The sequence below is a fragment of the Nematolebias whitei genome, chromosome 1, assembly GCF_014905685.2.
Source record: "Nematolebias whitei isolate Nwh7 chromosome 1, NemWhi1, whole genome shotgun sequence".
In the NCBI taxonomy this organism is placed as follows: domain Eukaryota; kingdom Metazoa; phylum Chordata; class Actinopteri; order Cyprinodontiformes; family Rivulidae; genus Nematolebias; species Nematolebias whitei.
The window spans coordinates 84153934-84154279 of NC_056498.1; the positions used below are offsets into that span (position 1 = coordinate 84153934).

A 346-nucleotide genomic window follows, 5' to 3' on the forward strand; every position below is an offset into this window, starting at 1 on the left:
TCTATCTATCTATCTATCTATCTATCTATCTATCTATCTATCTATCTCTTTCTATAACATAGTAATATGCATTCATTTTATATAAAATAAAGTAAACAAAATGAAAATTCAGACACAACATTTATTAAATATTCCTGTTGATTTAGGCACAGGAATAATAACAATAATAACAACAACAACAACAACAACAACAACAACAACAATAATAATAATAATTATTATTATTATTGTTATTATTATTATTATTATAAACTATCAATAATAATCATAATAAACTATCAGTAATAATAATAATAATCATAATAAACTATCAATAATAATAATGATAATAATAATAATGATAATA

At 17.6% G+C, this 346-nt stretch overlaps 1 protein-coding gene across 1 annotated transcript in view; it reads left to right on the forward strand.

Annotated features, from left to right (window-relative positions):
- Positions 1-346, forward strand: part of LOC119407479 (T-cell leukemia homeobox protein 1-like) — a gene marked incomplete at its 5' end in the record, with an annotated part of 3536 nt that overhangs the window by 1025 nt on the left and 2165 nt on the right. The gene's annotated exons all lie outside the window — the stretch shown is intronic.